The sequence below is a fragment of the Heloderma suspectum genome, chromosome 12 (genome assembly GCF_057233095.1).
Source record: "Heloderma suspectum isolate Gila_16-S chromosome 12, 16-S_ref, whole genome shotgun sequence".
Taxonomy (NCBI): Eukaryota; Metazoa; Chordata; class Lepidosauria; order Squamata; family Helodermatidae; genus Heloderma; species Heloderma suspectum.
In genome coordinates, this window is record NC_139469.1 from 34482752 (window position 1) to 34503077 (window position 20326).

Below are 20326 nucleotides of genomic sequence, written 5' to 3' on the forward strand. Positions count from 1 at the left end.
GCCAACGCCATCCGCCCTTCCACGCTACTTCTACTTCCTCCTCTCCTCAGGCTATTTGAAAACCATACTGACGGGGGGGGGGGGGAACAGGGGTCGACGGACGAAGGAGCCAATCAAAAGCAGCCGGCGGAGCGAGCGCTCATGGGAGTTGCAGGCCGGTGCTGCCTGAGGAGAACCTTGGGAAAAGCAGAGCCCTGAGCAGCGCAGCACCACCAATCCCGGCCACCCAGGCGGGGACTGGCGCAGCGCCGTTTCCGGCCTGGCTGCGAGGCGGGCCAGGCGCTTGGCCGTGGCGGAGCTGGAGCGGGACGGGGAGGCGGGGGGAGGCGCCATGTGCCGGGGAGCCGCGCGCGGGCCGGCGCCGCCGCCCCCTCCTCCGCAGCTGCCCACAGGTGAGCGCGGGACTGAGGGCGGGGCCTGCGGGCGCCCCTGGCGGGGCGGCGTTTCCCTGCGCGCCTCTGAGGGGAGGGGGCGGCAGCGCTACTAAGTCCTTGCGAAATGGAGTCCTCGGGAAGCGCGTAGCGAACAGCGGCGCTTCCCCCCTCGCACCGGGAAGGGCCCGCGTCGGCGCCTGCCGCCGCCTCCCCGCCTTACGCAGGGCCCCGCAGGGCGGCCCTGGAGCCGGGGGGCGTTTGGGGCCGACGTTGCTCATTTAATGGTGTGCCGCCTTTCCCCCGAGGAGCGCGAGGCAACGCGCGCTTCGCCCTCGCGACCACAGCCCTGCGGGGCTAGGCCGAGAAGACGAGCGGGCGGGCCTGGCCCAAGGTCACCCAGCCGGTTTCGCGGCGGGGGGGGGGGGCGGATTTGAGGCTGGCACGAAAAGGGCACCAGGCCTAGCCCGACAGAGGGAAGGACGAACGAAGAAGAGACACCGCCAAGGTGGCACACAGTCACGCAGGGCCCGTTCGTTTTTCGGCAAGCCCAGCATTTTGGGAGAGCTGGCCCTTCCTCAGAGGCGACCGAAAGCACGTAACGTAGTCAGGTTATTGAACCTCCACGCATGTAAAGCACAGCTGCACACGAAGGTTGAGAATAGGCTGAGACTGCATATAGACCTACATACGTACAAACCACCCAATATACAGTAAACCATGCCTGAATGACAATTTAAATACTTTACGCATACTCGATTATCAGCAATGCCAACTTTCAGGTGCAAAAAAATCACAAAATTTTCTTCCATCACTGTTGTTTAAAACCACAAACAAATACACTACCTGAAGTCAAGCTTTCCTTCCCTGCACTAGTAAAGCCAACTCCGTACTGCTCCATGTTCATCAACTGCTGGAACACCACCCTGGCCACATATATGTATCTCTTTAAGCACAGGTGCAAATTTTTTCACCTGGGGCTTATCTCAAAAACGCAAACTCCTAGATGGAAATCTAAAGTCCTGTTTGTGGTTTTAAACAATGAATGAACGAGTTTTATTTGCAAATTTTCTTGTGTTTGAAAGTAGGTATCCCTTAGAATGTGTGAATGTATTTAAATTGTTATTCAATTGTGTTTTTTGTGCTGTATATTGCATAGTTTATATATATGTAGGTTATTTATTTATTTGTTACATTTATATCCCACCTTTTCCTCCGAGGAGCACAAGGGGGCATATGTGACCTTCCTCCTCTCCATTCGTATCTTCACCCCATGAAGTAGGTTAGGCTGACAATTATTATTATTGGGGAAGTATTTATATAGAATGCTTCCCAAGTACTCCCAATATTTTTACTGTTGTAGTATGGTGTAGTGGTTTGAGTGTTGTTGGACTAGGATCAAGGACACCTGGATTCAAATCCCTACTCAGCCATGAAGTTCACTGGGTGAACATGGGTCAGTCATTAACTCAGAGCCTAGCCTCCTGGTATGAACCTACCCATACACTACAGTTGTCATCTGAGGTCCTCCAGGTCCCTCCTCCGAGGGACATTTGGAGGATGGCAACAAAGGAGAGGGCCTTTTTGGTGGCACCCCTGTGGCCCCTCTAGTACCAACATTTTTATCATTTTGACACCAGGTTAACATTCCCAGGCATTTGACAACATATAAGGTTTTAACTGGTCCTGGGATTTCTTATTGTGGAATGTTTTAAATTGGGTTTGTATGTAAATGGTTTTTATATTATGTTTTATATTGCATTTTAAGGCTTTAATCTTTTGTAAATTACCCAGAGAGCTTTGGCTATTGGGTGGTATAGAAATGTAATAAATAACCCACCTCACACGGTTTTTGTGAAGATGGGAGACCAAATACATCACTTTGAGCTCCTTGGAGGAAAATTGGGATTGTGTAAAGATTATTGAGATACTAGGAATATAGGAGGCTGTCTGTCATATGCCAAGTCAAACCATTGCTTTGTCTAGCTGAGTAATGTGTATTTCAGGGGTAGGCAAACATCTTGGGCTGTGGGCATATTTGGCAATTTGATAAACTCCTGGGCACTAGCCCAAAATGGTTGCTGTGGGAGGCATGGAAAAGGACAAGTAACTTGCTCAGAAGACCAAGTAAAGGGCAGAGGTGGGGTCTGAGCTCCAACACATGAAACTCCTTATTTGAAAGCACAGTTTTCAGCACCAGCAGAAACATATAACTGCCAGTAAAAAAGTGGGAGGTCTAAGGCACCTTGGCGGGCACCACATTGCCGACTCTTGGTCTACTCACCAGCTGGTAGCCATTCTTCAGGTAAAATGTGTGTGAAATGCACTGAGTGCTCAAAAGCAATATATAAATGCTATATATTGTGTTTAAGTTTATTAGGCAGCAATCCTATGGCCGCTAGACATTTTCCTGAGGGTCATAGGATTTTTCAGTTTCTGGGAATTGAGGTCAGAGCCAGGGCCCCAAACAGAAACTGCACTCTCCGCCCCCTCCCCGACCCATAGTTCTCTCTACATGGGGAAACAGGGAAACGTGGGCAGTCCTGGGGGCAGGGAGGGGAGGAGACTGTGGAAGCTGTGTCATGCAGGCTTCCTATGCGCCATGCAGCCTCCTTCTCTCCCTGAAGCCATGGCTAGACAGCCAATGCAGGGCGGCCAGCTGCCAGCCATCTCAATAGGATTGTGCCCTTAATAACTTTCAGGTGCACATTCTGGTAAAAATTATATAAAGTGAGGCACTTCCTTTCATTTATGTTGTTTAATGGCGTTTAAATCATAATAGTAAGATGTTTTTAGGAGCAAAAAAACCTTGCCTGATGAACTGTTAGGACTGCTGAAACAGTTCAAATTCATTAAAAAGTATATTGAAGCCCAGGTATCAGGGATGTATTCACCTGCAAACAGATTGCCCAGTAAAATATACCCCCTTATTTCCCCCATAACTCTTTGTGCAACACAGCAGTAACTGTTTATTTATTTTTATTTTATTTATTTCATTTCTAGACCACCCAATAGCCAAAGCTGTCTGGGCGGCTCACAAAAATTAAAATCAAAAAGCACAGGGTAAAATATAAAAGCATTAAAACCACAATATAACAATACAACCAGAATAAAACGTAGCAGCAACGCAGATTTAAACTACAGATTTAACATACCAAAGCTAAAAGACCATGAAGCTAAAATGCCTGGGAGAATAAAAAGGTCTTCACCTGGCGCCGGAAGGAATACAACGTAGGTGCCAGGCGAACTTGTGCCAGCTCATTCCACAGCCGGGGTACCACAGCAAAAAAGGCCATCCTCCTGGTAGCCACCCACCTCACTTCTTTTGGCAGGGGCTCACCGAGATGGACTGCCAAGGATGATCTTAGGGTCCAGGCAGGTACAACTGTTTTTACCAGTATTGTTACATTGCCCAGTTCCCAAATTTAATCTTACATACATTCATTTTCTCTCTTTTAATATGCTTGTGTTCTGGTGTGGGGAACCAGCCAGGGCTAATATGAAGGACTTTTTATACTCTGTATGGAACTTTGTTTGTGTGATCTTTACAGTGGACTTTTTCAGTTTGGGACAAATGGTATTTGCAAATAAACAGCTGGTTGCTATTTCAGCCTTAAATTGCAAAGCCTTAGGAACCTCTTTGGTGTTTTGCTTTAAAAAACCTATCATGGGTCCCTGTTGAGTGGCTTTTCATTTCTGACCCAAGGAGCCCTTCTGTAAGTAGGGGATGGCTTCTCTTTCTAGGCTGAGTCCTATTGGGAATGGATCCAATGAGGAACTGAAAGATGATTGGCTGAGTGTGGGGGGGATTTTCCAGATGAATTTACATATTGCCTCCTGCTCTGCATGCCTTTCTATTTACATCACCGAGAGCTAGCTGAGCACAGGCAGGCATGTACAAGAGACATTTTGAAAGAGGGGAATGCTTGCTTGAGAATGTTTGCTGTGTTCTTCTCTGTGGAGTTTTCTGCATGATCCTGTTCTCAGTCACCTTGTGAGGTAAAAGATTTCTTCTTTTGGACTTTATTGATGGTAAAAGATGTGGCTGTGTGTGAACCCATCAGCAGATCACTGAACTGGATTTGGGGACATGCCTGGATCAGAGAGACCTGGAATAATTTGTGCCAGTTGATTAGTTGTGTGAGCTCAAAAGCGTGGCTCGAAAAAGTAGTTATATTTTCAAACTTACTCATCCATACAGGCTCTCAAGATAGCTAAATGTTTAGGTTCCAGTTTTGTATTGGCTCTGGAAAACAATGGCCGGGGGGGCTCCTGCTGCTAACTGGTGTTCTCTGTTCCCTGCTCTTTCTTCCACTTGGATTTATTTGAAATCCACAGTGATTGTTCCTGGAGAGCTGTATTTTACCAAATACAAAGGACTATGAAGCATATTGTGAGCTGTTAGCCGGCTGCGTTGTTCCGTCTTGGAGGGAACAACTTTTGTTCTCTGCCAAAAGTTGTTGTGGTTCATCATGGCTTTGCTCAACTTCCCTATCATACGTAGTAGATGTTGTATATAGGTTACTGGAAATGTCAGAACTTGGTATTACAGATTTTTCTGGTGAATTTTGACTGTCTTTCGTTTCCAGCATTTAGACTGGCATAATTGGCTTCCCTCAGAATTGGGTAAGGAGAGCTAGACTGTTTAGTGATTCTAAAGGTTTTTTCTTTCTGAGGGCATCCCACAAAGCTATCTGATCCACTCCTGTCAGTGAAGCACTGCAGCCCTTTCTCTTGCCACTTGAAGCAAATAAAGGTTAGGCACATGCATTGCACTTCATCTTGTTTAAGCACAAAGTTCAAGTACACAGTTGAAAAGCACCTACCATGTTCTTGTTCCTCTACTTTTGTTATCTTTGAATCACAAGAGGAATGGCTGTGAGGTTTCTGGTGGATTGTGAAATCGATTAATCACAGATGCTGTGTGGTGGGAGGGATGTTAATTGCCAAGCTGCCATCAAGATCCATATGACTGGATTAAAGTCTTCAGGTGCATCCGTTATGAATTTGGGCTGCTTCTGGCTTTCTGTTAATCTGGAAAGTAGACACACATCCAAGATCAGCTTCAGATATTACCTGCCGTGGGAACATAGCCATATTTCCTGCAGCAGACATAAAAAGTGTGAATGACAGATGCATGTCCTTCGGTTCCTGGGAAATCTGATTGAGCTGAAGCCCCCTGACACGTGTATCATTCACAAGTTACATATTTGCTACAAACACCACCAGCATAACATGCACCCATAGCAATGATGGTTGCTGCATGACATGTGGAGACACTCTTAACTGTAGAGAAGTGGCAGATACTTACGTGCCAACATCACTAAGAATGTACCAAGACCCCTATTGGATCAGACCAAGGTTCTGTCTGGGTTAGCACCTGTTTCCAACAGTGACCAAACCAGATGTCTCCAGGAAGCAGGGCATGAAGATCAAAATGGTAGGAGCCGTCTTTCCATTTTTAGGCAAGGTTTTGGTGTTAAATTATGGAAATATTTGGCTTCCTCAGCTCCACTATAAAATCTTCTAGGTGCCTAAGTGTCCATGCCTAGGTTGTTTTCAAGCCCTGCAACCATGCATGCAGGTATCTATTAGAAGTAGCTGTGGGCTGATTTTGTTGCAGAGGATCTTGAGATAAGTTGGATTAGTTATTCGCATTTAGGGTGGTTAGAGATGGATTATTTCCCATCCTTCTCAGTCTGTGCAAGCTCATGTAACGTGAATTAGATGCCTACTAAGACAGGTCTGGAAAAATCTCTGCTGCGCTGTCTGCCTGGCCAGCTAGGAGTTTAAAACGTTTAATAAGTATTCCAATAAAAATGACTACATAGTATAACATTTAAATCACAGTAAATGTGTTTTAATTTCTCTCCTCAAATATTTCAGAATAAATGTTTGCGGTGTATCGGGACAAAACATTAACACAGGGTATGTTTTTTTGTTTACTAAAAGCAAGTAAAATAAACATGCTAAATTCAATCACTCTCTAGGCCATCAGTAAATTTTCCAACACAAACTGAAAATTTTCCATTATTATTTAGTTTAAATTGAAATACAAAATTTCCTGGAAAACCCACATTACTAACTGGTGTCCTCACATTTGGTACTGGTGTCTCAAATCCTCTTGTCCTGGGAATAAACATTTTTGATAAAAGAAAATTGAAACTGGTAGTTGGGAATTAAAAATCAAATTCCCTTTAACCACCAGGTTGTGTTTGGGGTTAAAGTGTGTGTGTGTGTGGCGGGGGGGGGGGGATATTTAAAGGTAGTTTTGCCCTAACTACACCCACAAGCATGTATAGGAATTCTAACTTGAGTACAACTCAACTGGGTAAAATTATTTTACATGGATGTGGAGTGGAAGGTTGTGATTGAGTGACTTTTTTCAAATTGAAGTTTTATATGACATAAGAATCCATTCTCCCCACCCTACACTCGAAGGGTGTGTGGCTTCTGACTTCCCACTCAGTTTCGTTTCAACTTTCTCCACGCTAGCATCTTCTCAGCCTCACTAGGCTATACAATATAAATCTTACTCGTTTTTTTCTTAGTTTACTCTTTTACTTCGATCTTTCCATTTTCCATTTTCCATTTTAATTTGTTTCGGGTAGCTCATGGTGCTTCTTCCACCCTTCTTCAGAGCATATGGCTTTGAAGGCAGCTTGCTTCCACAAGTGTTCCCCCTGTGGCAGTAAACTTCCTCCCACAGACAGCCACAGCTTCTGTCGTTTCTGCCTCAGCAATGGACACTGGGGACATTTGTGCCTCTGCCAACACTGCCAGTGCTTTACTAAACAGGGGCATAGGAACAAATTATCTTGGCTCCAGGCACTCCTCTGGGAGCATTGTACCACATCTCTCAATCATCTACTCCACATAGATCCTGATGACGGTCGAAACTTCTGCTGTGGATTGTGGAGTTGCTGAGCAATTATTGGTCTCCTCTTCTTTAACCAAGAAACCATCTGCTGTGAAAGTGGAAATCTTTTTGGGACCATCTTTATGGCCTCATCACCTTGGCTGCTCCACCAGTGCCTGGGGCCAAGCTAGTCCTTCCAAAGCTCCCCTGGGCTTCACAGTTGAAGAAGTTTTCATTATCTTCAAATCCAGAGCCTAAGTAAAGGGAGGGATAAGACTAGGTGAGTACCAACAGCCTCAGTACCAGCAGAAAGCACATGCATGGTATTACTATCTACAGTGCCATCTTCCAGTCAACTCTCCCGGCTAGCATCAGCCACTCCAGTCTTGGAGAGGATGTAATGTCTTTGATTTGCCTGTACTTAGTCCTGGAGGACATACACATCAGGCTCCACCTGCAGTGGCAGATGAGATCCCAGTAATTGGATCTACCTCAAAGGGGGAAATCAGGAAGCATACTCCTAGTCACCCTGGCCAGCTCACATCTGAGGACAATGACTCCCTTTCGCAACTCGCATTCACCTTGTCATAGTCATCCATTTCCTGAATCCTGGAAATCTTCACCAAAGTCATGGTCACCTAGGGTATACTGCAACCATAATTATGACCATTGTTGAGATTTGGAGGTGAGAGATTGGTCTCAGTACCAGCACTCTCCATTATTTTCCTACTATTGGGATTGTTGATCTCCCTCTTATTCAAGGGGTGATCCTTGGCATAGAAGGGCTTTTGGGGGCTGGGGTAGATTTCTATCTTGACATCTGTACCAACGCAGGAGCTGGCCCCCTTTGCTATCCTGCCACCACCAACATTACCCTGTGATGACAAGAATTGAGGTTGGCTCCTCAGCTAACCCCCTGAGACTACAAGTGATTACAAGGTCACCACATCTGTCACCTGGTATTATCTTAGGCACCAGTCCTCTCTGCGCTACCTATGCTGCCTACAGTGTTAACCCTTCTTGCCTTGGCAGTGGGTAGACTTGCTACATTTTTGTCAGTACCAATACTCTTGAGGTTGGGTACCATCCTCTGCAACGTTGTGGTCAGTGCCTGCATCACTATTATCCTCTCCAGACCACCGTGTGGTCACAGTGTCAGCTTTGGACACCATGTGGGCCATACCGCCTTGGCTGGTCATGTGTGGCACCCTGCCTTTATTCAAACCGGCTGAAACCAAGGTCAGGTTCTCCTCAGTGGCTGAGGAATATCTGTCTGACTCAGAGTTAGTGTTAGGGTTGATTTGATTTAAATCAAATTGATTTAAATTATGATTTAAATTGCTTCTCTTAATTTTAATGATTTAAATCACCAGTGAGGGAGATTCTATTTAATCATTATTTTTAGAAGAAGTAGATTATTGTGTAATATAACCTTAATACATATTCGGAGATGTAGGTTTCAGCAGAAGTTAGCAATTAAACTAAGCAATTCTGAATAATTTTCAGATTAATTTTAATCAAAAAATGGGATGATAATTTGGTCATTTTACTACTAAAGCAGAATGAACTTCTCTTAATAATGCTCTTTCAGGCAGCCAGAGCTTGCATTTCTTTGTTGTATTGTTTACATTTTGCATGCATGCCTGTTTTACCCACAGCAGGTACTGAAACAAAATATTCATAAATGAGGTCTCTTTTATGGCCTCCTGCTGCCGCCATGCAATGTATTTCCCTTCTACAGTGGGGCATACATGAAACAGACATTTCCTCAAGAGTCAGGACTGCATGAATATGTTCTGTTCACTTTTGGTTTCACTTTCTATTCCCTTCCCCTGTCCCTTGCATTTATATCTAGACTCCTCCTCCTTGTTCAGATCTACTCCATCTCCCGAAATTCTGTATTCATTGAGCTTCTCTGTATTTGCCCTTAGAGAGTGAGAGAGCGCCTGCATTTCTGTACACCATCTGTAGTGCAGAATAGGCCTGATCAGGTTATCTCCATAAACTGCTGTTAACATATTCATATAATATATTTAGAAGTTGTATAATTCGTATACATTATGATGTCTTTGACCTAGGCCCTTTTTTTACTAATTGTTTTAAGATGATTTTGAAATTAATTTAATTTTTTTTAAAAACACTTTTTAATATTTTTTTTAAATGATTTTTATCAACCCAGTTTGGTGGCATCCATCTGCTCACCAGACATGAATGTCAGGGGACCCTGTTATCTCCTATGGAGGACACTTGAGTGTATTCAGAACAGTTGCTGTGCATGGCCATAGTACTGAGACCACCACCATCACCACCTCTCAAGAATGTTTTTCCTGTTTGTGCTTGCTAATGGCACTGTCCTGGTGGCAATCCCCATGCAGCCAGTAGTTTTGCAAGTGGCAAAAAGAGTCATGGGACAAGCCATCCACTGTGGCTCCAATGTCTACGTGACCAGAGAACCTTTATAAGGTCCAGGAGAACGTCTTTAGTTTTCCGTTTAAATGCACTGTACGTTGTTGAGGTTGCTCATACCAAATTGTGCCAGCAAACCTGTTCTGCTCCCACTGATCATGAAGGCAGATGGCTGGACATTATGGGCCACAAGTGCTTCTTAAGTGCTGTACTGTCATTTCACATTGCCAATGATCAGGTATGCATGTCTAGATACCAACATTTCTTATTGGAGGAGGCTTCCTCCTTTGACCGCCTCCAGGGGATAAGAGAGAAATGGCCACAATATTTTAACAGAAAGCAGCTCAGCTGCAAAAGCAGCAAATGCACATATCTCCTCTGGGATCACACAGGAGGATAAGACCAGGATTGATGACCACCCTGGACAGAGTGCAAAAACTTTGCAACACTGATAGACCCACGGGACTAGAAGGCCAGCAGTGGTCATTCAGCAGGCCTTGCTCTTGGAACAGGCCCTTGTCCAGTCATAAGAACATAAGAAGAGCCATGCTGGATCAGCCAAGGGGTCACCCTAGATTCTCACAACATCTGAATGAGCATATATAGCGTGAATTCAAGTTCAGTGTAATGTGTGAATACCCCTAATGTGAGGCCCTTGTATTGTGTTTCTGTCTTCAGAAAGACAGCACAAGGGTCCCAATCCTCACATTTTCTTTTCCCACCAGATGGAAAGGAGCAGCAGGGATTGGGGCCCTTGTGCTGTATTTCTGTTTTCAGGAAGATAATGTGAAGTCCTGATCCTTCCACTTCCACCACCTGTGCATTCCATGCCCCCATTCCCTGAGGAAACTTCATATTATTTTAAAATGTAGCTTTTAGCTAAGTCTTTTGTTTTCCTCTCTTCTGCCAATTGTAATTTTAGAAAGAAAATATTCATTTAAAAATTCATTTTAGGAAAATATCTTATGATTCTACACTTTGAGTTTGTGGTAGTGGTTCTGTAGAGGATGTGCCTCATTATTTATATTATCGCCCTTCTGCAGTTTGTACTAAATGTTTAGATTCATCTCTTGAGGGAAAGCTAACTGGTTTGAATGGCAGAAAATTGTCTTTCTCCTGGCTTCATGTAATAGGGTGACTGTATGGGCAGTGGCTTCTAAAGTTTGTCAGCTTCTAAAGTTAGAGCCAATTTTCTGTTTTCTCAGCTGTATAATAAATTAGATCTTGCTGCCATTGTGAATATTTTGTTTTGTTGTAACTATTATTCTTTTATTTCTTTGTTTTCTGTTGTGACTTACGGGTCAAACATTAAAGTTTGACTGACTCCAAGGGATGTTAATTAGTGCAGCCTTGCAAATAAATCTAACAAGTGTTTTTACCAGCCTGTCTGCTTAAACATCCCCATGTTAATTATTTGCATCCTAAAAGAGAGAGGGGCAACTTTTGTCAAGCTTTCATGTCTGATTGCCTGGTGGTGATTCTTACTTCCAGGTGAGTGTCTGTTTCTAAGCCTGCATTAGAATAAGTGGTACTTGAGTCTGAACACTGAAGGCATAAGAGTGAGATTTGGCGAGTTCCCATGAGCAATGGCGTGCGGAATCTTCTGCGGCTCTGTACTTGCAACTTGCTTTTAGGACTTAAGAAGCAGCTTGATCAACTGTGTTCTATGCCCCCATGACTGTGTGGAGACCTGCTGCCTCAGACTGAGTGCAGAGCAACAAATGCAGGAAGCTGAGAGCCCTGTGGGATTCTTCTTTCTTTCGCTATGAGTAACTGCTTAGTGCCTGAATGTTACAGTTGTTTGTTTTCTTCTGAGTAAAGAGACTTTCAGCAAAGGAAATGAGAAGAGTCAAATGCTATTGGGTCAGAGCACATTTTATAGGGGTGTGAGAGCATAGGGCTGCCTATAAGTAAGTAAATCCACAAAAGTAAATTATCCCACAAAAAGTGTCAGCATACCTGTGGTAGTCATTTGTGGCACATCAGTGGCCTGAATGGGAAAAAGACAAAAAAAAACTCTTCCACTTTACAATTTTTTTTCCTGATAACTTAGAGGCAACTTTGATTTTGTGTTGCTATGCCCGTAGGCTAGCATGTAGTAAGTTTTCTTCCCACATATCCTATGAATTGCTGTAAGCCACCTTGGGAAGATTGTGGTCTTGAAAGGTGGCTTAAGAAATTGATTACATAAATAACATGATGCATTTGTGTGATGAGTGATTTTGGATGGAGTTTTATTTTATTTTTATTTATTACATTTCTTTACTGTCGAATAGCCAAAGCCCGCTGAGTGGTTCACAACATAACAGTTTGCAGTATGCGGTAGGTGACATTTCAGTGATGGCTGTAGCTGTGGCAGCGTCCTCTTGTCAATCCAGAGCAAGGGGTTCCAACAATGTCTGTATAAGACAATAACCGTGCATGGGCTTCATATAGGTTATTGAGGAATGGCTTGCAAACACATCATTTGCCCATTTGGCTGGCCATTGTTGGGGTCAGAATGCTGGCCAAGCAGACCCACGCCAGTTGGATGGATTCCTACATTTTGATTCCTCTTCCTAATCTTAATTATTTAGTCGGACAGACAGCTTCCATTTCTGGCTCTACATCTGGACGCCATCAACAATATGACTGAGTGAAAGCTCACTCTTCCTGCTTCCTCTCTCAAATTTTTCTTTTGGTAAGATCAGGAAAGTAACATCTTTTTAAAATATGCAGACAACCATCATCTGCAGATTGGAAGAGCTAGGAAAACACTTGGCCTTTCTGAGCAGCACCAGAGGCATCTGGATCCATTACAGTCAGATCTGCATTGCTGCCATCACCTCTTCTTCAAGGAAGGGTCCTATGTTTTTCTCTGTCGGCTCTGGCAGCAGGCCACTTGAGCAGTTTACACTTCTGGATTTCTTGATGCAAAACCAGAGGCTGTGTTTGCTCATGGAGCAGGCAGGCTAGAATGTCTGTTTTCTGGCTGAACCTCTTGGCTGCTGCCTTAGCACAAGCTCTCCTGGAAGTACGGAGCTACGACACTCTTGCTGGATGGGTGCTTCTGCAAGAATTTCTGGAGAAAGGGGGTTTGAGTTTTTCAAAAGAAGGCTGGATTTTTGTTGTTTAAATATATAATTAAGAAGATATATACATACAAACAAATGTAAAGACATTAAATATAATCAACATGCACATCATTACAGACAAATTACTAAGAACAACTTAGTGGGATAGATACTAAAAGAAATAGGGCCATGTTTCTCCAACTTGTTTAATTAAGACATTTCTAAACTTCCTGACCTGGGAACTTTGTTGGGTAGACCCATCAAGCTCCTACATATTTTCCCTCTCCATCTAGCTCCTGAGCACACGCATCCCCAGCTTTTTGTGTGGCTTCCCCACCCCCTTCCACTTTTTCTTTTCCCCACAGCTGGTCTACCTACACACACTATTTCATCTTCAGTGTCAGGTAATTGGTGTTCACAGCAGTCAGGAATTCACAACCCCACTGCTTTCTTCCAGTGGTTCTAACAGGTTTGTGACTAACTCTTAGTAAAGAAAATTGAAGCCTTTACCATTTATATTTCTACTACCTAGACTTGCAAAATAATTTATTCAGCCTTTCTTCTGCTGTCCAGTTCTTTCCTTTCCTAACTTACTACTTTTATATGCTGGTTTCCTGCCCTGCTGGAACCCATCTCTCCCTAATCTTCCAGTTTGAGAAGCATTGGCTGGCATGGCTGAGCACAGGGCCTCTTCCTGGTGCATCTCTTCATTTCAGTTCCCTCCTCAGTAGCATCCTTTTTATTTTATGGACCTACTTTATGAAGTACTTTTGAATGAATAGAAGATCAGCTCTTCTTGGATTGCTGGTCCTAAGCCTTTTTCCAGACAGTTATGAATGATCCAAGGCTGCTGCTAATCCCTAGTAATCCCCCTTGCTTGAAAGCACTTCCGTTGAAGCTATGAAGGAAAGCCGGAGCTGAGGATGGGGTTCCATTGGGAACATCACAAACCCCACCCCTCATGATAAGATACAGGCTTGGGAAACTAATAAGGAGAAATCGGGTATTTAAGGATGGATGTAAGCATGTTTGGTGCAGGGACACTGGTGTCCCCACAAATAACATAATTTCTGTGTGAAAGGTAGAGCTGCTCTTGGAGCTCCCACTTGGCTGTCCTGCCTTATAGCATAAAGGCACCTGTGACCAGAATGGCTAGAGGAGCAAGAATTTTGCTCTGCCTTTTTCATATATGACAGGGAACTAAGCACGGCATTCCAACCCCCATAAGGCAGTTTCTTTACCTTCAACCAACTTCCATAATCTCAGGGGCCATTCTATATGTGGGAAATCTTTGCTTCTTACAAGCTGAAACCTTTTTTCTTTTAATTGCTAGTGAAACTGTAAGCAAACATTTTACTCTTCATTGGCTTAGCCATGGTATGTTTGCCAGGTGGCTGGATCTGGCCCACAGGCCACCAGTCTAAGCTTTTAATCGCTCTTAAAATGTGATCCTGTGCCTGCACAGCTGAAATGAACAAGCTTCTTTGTTGCTTTTCTTTCTCCATTCTTTGGTGGCTGCAGTAACTGAGGGATCTGGCATTCGTACAGGTCTGCCTCATTGCTTCCAAGGGAATATGGAAGTTCCATCGCTTTGGGGTTTTAGGAAGGCCACCTCCAGTTCTTTGTTCCCCCAGACCAAAGCCTGTTCCAAGCCTATAATACTATGAAGGTAGTGTTTCTGCTGCGACTTCACTGCTTGGCTTTTGTATGTGTCAGCACAGGAGAGAGAAGCTGAGCTGGTGTAGCAACGACCTGTGGCCTAACTGCTGTATCCCAGCAGAGCCCCCCGCCCCACTGTCCATATACATACTAGACTAGCATGTCAGGGAGAGGGCTGTGCTAGAACTCTTTGGCCTTGCAACTGATTTTATATATGTGGAGTGGTGGTGGAGTTGATGTGGAGCATCATTCAAACATGTAAGCCCAAACACAGGTTGGTCACTTCAGGAGTATTAGAGGCTATCTAAAGCAATTGGGAACTCAGCCTCATGTCCCCAGAGCCCTTAAATATTCAGGAATTGCTCGAATTGGGGAGTGATAGGGCTGGTTCACACATCTCTTGATTGCTCAACAGTTAGTGATTTGCAGCTGAATCTGTGAAGTGGCTCCCTTGATAAAGATTGTTGTTGTTGTTGTTGTTGTTCAGTCGTTCAGTCGTGTCCGACTCTTCGTGACCCCATGGACCATAGCACGCCAGGCCTTCCTGTCCTGCGCTCTCTCCCGGAGCGTGCTCAAGTTCATATTCATTGCATCCGTGATGCTATCTAGCCATCTCATCCTCTGCCGTCCCCTTCTCCTTTGGCCTTCAGTCTTTCCCAGCATCAGGGTCTTTTCCAGGGAGTTTTCTCTTCGCATTAGGTGGCCAAAATATTGGAGCTTCAGCTTCATTATCTGTCCTTCCAATGAGCACTCAGGGTTGATTTCCTTTAGGATGGACTGATTTGACCTCCTTGCAGTCCAGGGGACTCGTAAGAGTCTTCTCCAGCACCACAGTTCGAAAGCATCAATTCTTCGGCGCTCAGCCTTCCTTATAGTCCAGCTCTCGCAGCCATACATTACTACTGGGAAAACCATAGCTTTGATTAGACGGACCTTTGTCGGCAAGGTGATGTCTCTGCTTCTTACTATGCTGTCTAGGTTGGCCATAGCTTTCCTCCCCAGGAGCAAGCGTCTTTTAATTTCATGGCTACAATCACCGTCTGCGGTGATCTTGGAGCCCAAGAAAGTAAAATCTGTCACTGCTTCCATTTCTTCCCCTTCTATATGGCAGGAAGTGATGGGGCCAGATGCCATGATCTTCGTTTTTTTAATGTTGAGTTTCAAACCAGCTTTTGCACTCTCCTCTTTCACCCTCAACAAGGGGCTCTTGAGATCCTCTTCGCTTTCTGCCATTAGGGTGGTATCGTCTGCATATCGGAGGTTGTTGATAATTCTCCCAGCAATCTTAATTCCGACCTCTGATTCATCCAACCCAGCGTTTCTCATGATGTACTCTGCATATAAGTTAAATAAGCAGGGTGACAATATGCAGCCTTGTCATACTCCTTTCCCAATTTTGAACCAATCGGTTGTTCCATGTCTGGTTCTTACTGTTGCTTCTTGACCCTCGTACAGGTTTCTCAGGAGACAGGTAAGGTGGTCTGGTACTCCCATCACTTTAAGAATTTGTCACAGTTTGTTGTGATCCACACAATCAAAGGCTTTAGCGTAGTCAATGAAGCAGAAATAGACGATTTTCTGGAATTCTCTTGCTTTCTCCATGATGCAGCGAATGTTGGCGATTTGATCTCTAGTTCCTCTGCCTCTTCTAAACCCAGCTTGTACTTCCGGTAGTTCTCAGTTCGCATACTGCTGAAGCCTAGCTTGTAGGATTTTGAGCATTACCTTGCTGGCATGTGAAATGAGCGCAATTGTGCGGTAGTTTGAACACTCTTTGGCGTTGCCCTTCTTTGGAATTGGAATGTAAACTGACCTTTTCCAGTCTTGTGGCCACTGTTGAGTGTTCCAGATTTGTTGGCATATTGAATGCAGCACTTTAACAGCATCATGTTTTAGGATTTTAAATAGCTCGGCTGGAATACTGTCATCTCCGCTAGCTTTGTTGTTACTAATGCTTCCTAAGGCCCACTTGACTTCACTCTCTAGGATGTCCGGCTCAAGTTCAGTGACCGCACTATCATGGCTATCAGGGACATTCAGATCTTTTTTGTATAGTTCTTCTGTGTATTCTTGCCACATCTTCTTAATCTCATCTGCTTCTGTTAGGTCCCTGCCTTCTTTGTCCTTTATCATGCCCGTCTTTGCACAAAACGTTCCCTTGAGATCTCCAATTTTCTTGAAGAGATCTCTAGTCTTTCCCATTCTATTGTTTTCCTCGATTTCTTTGCATTGTTCATTTAAGAAGGCCTTCTTGTCCCTCCTTGCTATCCTCTGGAACTCTGCATTCAGTTGGGTATATCTTCCCCTTTCTCCCTTGCTTTTCGCTTCCCTTCTTTCCTCAGCTACTTGTAAAGCCCCATCAGACAGCCACTTTGCTTTCTTGCATTTCTTTTTCTTTGGGATGGATTGAGTTGCTGCCTCCTGAACAATGTTACGGACCTCCGTCCATAGTTCCTCAGGCACTCTGTCTATCAGGTCTAATCCCTGAAATCTATTCCTCACCTCCACTGTATATTCATCAGGGATATGATTTAGGTCATACCTGAACGGTTTAGTGGTTTTCCTGACGTTCTTCAATTTAAGCCGAAATTTTGCAAGAAGCAGCTCATGATCTGAGCCACAGTCAGCTCCAGGTCTTGTTTTTACTGACTGTATGGAGCTTCTCCATCTTTGGTTGCAAAGGACATAATCAATCTGATTTCGATATTGACCATCTGGTGACGTCCATGTGTAGAGTCGCCTCTTGTGCTGTTGGAAAAGAGTGTTTGCTATGATCAGCATGTTCTCTTGGCAAAACTCTATTAGCTTTTGTCCTGCTTCATTTTGTACACCAAGGCCATGCCTGCCTGTTATCCCGGTGATTTCTTGACTTCCTACTTTAGCATTCCAATCCCCTATGATGAAGAGGACATCTTTTTTTGGTGTTAGTTCTAGAAGGTGTTGTAGGTCTTCATAGAACCGATCAACCTCAGCTTCTTCGGCCTCAGTGGTTGGGGCATAGACTTGAATTACTGTGATGTTGAATGGTTTGCCTTGGATTCGTACTGAGATCATTCTATCATTTTTAAGATTGTACCCCAGTACTGCTTTTCCCACCCTTTTGTTGACTATGAGTGCTACTCCATTTCTTCTACGGGATTCTTGCCCACAGTAGTAGATATGATGGTCACCTGAATTAAATTCGCCCATGCCTGTCCATTTTAGTTCGCTGATTCCCAAGATGTCGATGTTCAATCTTGCCATCTCATGTTTGACCACCTCCAGCTTACCTTGATTCATTGATCTTACATTCCAGGTTCCTAAACAATATTGTTCTTTACAGCATCGGATTTTCTTTTCACCACCAGACCCATCCACAGCTGAGTGTCCTTTCGGCTTTGGCCCAGCCACTTCACTCTTTCTGGCGCTACTTGGAAATACCCTCTGCTCTTCCCCAGTAGCATTACATTTGAGGAAAAGGAAAGACCTATCTGTACTATTTGATATAGTTCATTCACACTTGGCAGGGCAACTGTGTTTTTTGTTCACATGGCCACTTCATTCGCAGGATGGATGAGAAAGGTCTAATTTTTATCTCAGAAGAGATGTCTGGGAAAGAGAAATGGAACACAGTCACCACCATCACTGTACCTCGCTATGCTCCTTTCCTTGAAGACCTGCACATGGCTCTGATACTGGAGGAGAGATGGGTTAGGGAGAAAGGTCCTTCAACTGATGAAGTGTGGTGAGATATGAGAAAGTATAAGCACTGATACACCATAAGGGGTAAATAGAATGTGTAATTGGGAACAGGAATCTACAGCATGAAAGGAAGAAATGTAACTCAATTTTATTCAATAATAAATAAAGCATAGGAAACAACTATAGGTAGAGATGGCATTGTGGGCTGCTGTATGCACAAGAGATTCCATTCTGGCACTGGTTTGAGGTTATGGTGGTTTGGGAGAGTGGGTGGATATTGTTGAGATACTTAAAGTGAGAAGTGTCTTTGTTTTACCTCCCTCCTCTTTTATTGTATTTGAGGTTGTTTGCCAGATATATTTTTGTCTGTGCAACTTTCTTGTTGTGATGCCATGTGCTTGGGCAGTAGAGAACAGGGGAGGGAGTTGGGGTCGAGAGCCATCATTCAAAGGGTCCTAGGTGGGGAGTAGTATGGTATGGGGATGGGGGGCAGGAAATACTATCAGAAGGGGAGGGATGGTAGATATGTTTTTTTCACTCCTGCCTGTCCCATTCCCAGTGAAACTTGGGTTGCCATGCTGACCTGCCCTCATGTCTGACGGTGCCACTGCTGAATCTTCTTCATTCATGATCTCACTGTGGATGAGGGGGGCGACTTGGCATGTATCACTGAGACCTGGGTGGATGAGTTGGGAGGATCAGACCTCATGCCGCTCTGCCCACCTGGGTACTCATTGCAGCACCGGCCCATGCTGGAGAGCCAGGGTATGTACTGTGGTGTATTGTGGTTTCTAGGAAATCGGGCCATGTATGCATTGGATGTGAGTGCATGAACCTGGTGTTGGGCCATAGAGACAAGACAGGGAGCACTGTTGGTGTATCACCCACCCCGCTGCCCACCAGCCTCCCTGACTGAGCTAGCGGAAGCAGAGTACAGCATGGTTTTGGAGAACCCAAGAAGAATCCTTGGGGACTTCAATCTCCTGACAGGTCTAGCTCAGGATTTCATGGCTGCTATGTCAACCATGACCATGCCTCAGGTTATTACAGAACTGACACATGCCCTTGATCTGGTGTTTGCAAAGCAGTGGGTTGGTAATGATCCTTTGGTGGAGAGGATTGGAGTTACTCTGTTGTCATGAATGGATCATTTCTGGGTGAAGTTCAATCTGACTACACTTGTTACCTCCTTCAGGGGTGGGGGACCAATTAGGATGGTCCACCCTTGTAGACTCATGGCATCTGAGGGATTTTTGAATGCTCTGGGGGATCTTCCAGTCAATATATCCTGGTTATCAGGTGGGGATTGACTGGGTAGATACAGGAGGTGATTAATGACTACAGTATGTGAGGTGAATGTTCCCACTCCATTGAAGGAGGCGGTGCATTGGCTTGGATATGAAGGTACTCGCTCACTACTGTCGTGTTGCTAATATTCCCTTTTGGGGCAAGGTACTCAAACGGGTAGTGGCAGTCCAGCTGTAGGCATATCTGGAGGAAGCAGATTATTTAGGCCCTGGTTTCAGGTCTGGATATGGCGCCCTGGCTGATTACCTTTATTGGGAAAGGGACAGGGGAAGTGCAACCTTGTTGATCCTCCTTGAGCTCTCTACAGCTTTCGACCATGTTATCCTTCTGGAGAAGCTCTGCAAGTGGGAGGCACCATTTTTCAGTGGTGCAGAGCCACTACCAGAAAATAGTACTGGGACGCTATTGTTGCTAGATAGTGCACCCACTTTCAACCAGACCCTTGTTAACCAGAGCCCTATCTTCTGTGGAGACCTAGGGGCCTTCAACAGGGGAGGGGTCAATTACTTTCACCATGCACCCCTTTTCATTTAAAAATCAGAGTCCATTACTCCCACTTTATTCATGGGACAAGCATAGCTGCCCTCGTCACATTTAATTTGATCTCAGTCACCCCTTTATATTGCACATTTAGTGATATATGTGCATGTGTAAACCGGCCCTGAATGTATGTTTAACTATGGAGTGGGGAGAAGGTTTATAGAACAATGGTGAATAAGAACATAAGAACCATGCTGGATCACCAAGGGTCCATCTAGTACAGCATTCTGTTCACACAGTGGCCAACCAGTTGTCGACCAGGAACCTACAAGCAGGACATGAATACAAGAACACCCTCCCACCCATGTTCCGCAGCAACTGGTGTACATAGGTTCTGGAGGTAGCACATAGCCATCAGGACTAGTAGCCATTGATGGCCTTTTCCTCCAGGAACTTGTCCAGCCCCCTTTTAAAGCTATCCAAATTACTTCCTGTGGTAGCGAATTCCA

At 44.6% G+C, this 20326-nt stretch overlaps 1 protein-coding gene across 3 annotated transcripts in view; it reads left to right on the top strand.

Annotated features, from left to right (window-relative positions):
• The first annotated feature begins 267 nt into the window (after nt 1-267).
• Nucleotides 268-20326, top strand: part of TRAF7 (TNF receptor associated factor 7) — a 61067-nt gene continuing 41008 nt past the window's right edge. For all 3 annotated transcript variants that reach the window (XM_084819035.1, XM_084819034.1, XM_084819036.1), the window contains exon 1: nt 268-392. The gene's annotated coding sequence lies outside the window, so the exon portion shown is untranslated. The remainder of the gene's footprint in view (nt 393-20326) is intronic.